Consider the following 984-nt stretch of genomic DNA (forward strand, 5'->3'; position numbering starts at 1 on the left):
ATGAATTTGGCATTCAAAAAGAAATGCAGCTCAATTCTGGCTCTGTTGCACTGGGCGAAGACATAAAAGTTATTGCAGTTACTTTATGGGCTCAGACTCCATAGTTGTCTATAGAAGTAGAATCCTTTGCTTTAAATATATGAATGAATTGGGTCTTGGGTTTTTGGCAGGCGTTACTGCTTTTTTTCTAAACAATATCTGAGTGTCTCTTCTTTTTTTTTTATCTGAAGTTGTTTTTTGTCTCCCTGCCTTCCTTCCTGCCTTCTTTCTTTTTTCTTTATCTGATTGGGAGTGTGAGTGAGAAAGAGAGCAACAAACACCTTCAGCATGGTCTTTAGGTTATAATCCATCTCCACTCTCAGCAGCCCTGGATAATGTGCACAAGCATGACCAGAGTACTCAAGGAGGTCTCTAAACCTGAGCTGGGGTCATCCCATTGGGTCAGTTTGGTATTGGATCATATTTTACCAATACACCACCATCTAGCCCCCAAAATACTTAACTATTTTTATGAAAGTGTCAATTTTCATTATCTTTTGTGTCTCTATTTTAAAAGGTAGAGAATTCTAAAATGTGCATTATTCTTAATTTAAAGAACTACTTATTACAGATCTCCATCTTAATGACATTTTACAAACAGGTATTATTGTACCTGAAATAGATCCTCATTACAATATAAAAGCCGCTGGATATGATAAATATTTAATTAATTAATTTAAGTCTCAATATGCACTTAGTCTACCAACCTTGTTAGAAAACCCAGAAATCTTACTTAAATAATTTTGATCACTTGCTATTAATTCATTTTTATTTGATATTTCTGTATAGTGTAAACATTTTGGAATTAAACATATTTATATACCATGCACATATGTATTTTATATTTACATAAAAATTATATATATGATATGCATATTATATATTATATATTATATAAAAATATAAAATATACAAGATTATATATATTATACATAATAAATATAA

At 30.6% G+C, this 984-nt stretch overlaps 1 pseudogene; it reads left to right on the top strand.

Moving 5' to 3' along the window:
* Positions 1–386: 386 nt before the first annotated feature.
* LOC102500596 (BUB3-interacting and GLEBS motif-containing protein ZNF207-like) overlaps positions 387–984 on the top strand; it is a 19,598-nt pseudogene continuing 19,000 nt past the window's right edge.

Source organism: Tupaia chinensis, unplaced genomic scaffold, assembly GCF_000334495.1.
Source record: "Tupaia chinensis unplaced genomic scaffold, TupChi_1.0 Scaffold147534_1, whole genome shotgun sequence".
Classification (NCBI taxonomy): Eukaryota; Metazoa; Chordata; class Mammalia; order Scandentia; family Tupaiidae; genus Tupaia; species Tupaia belangeri.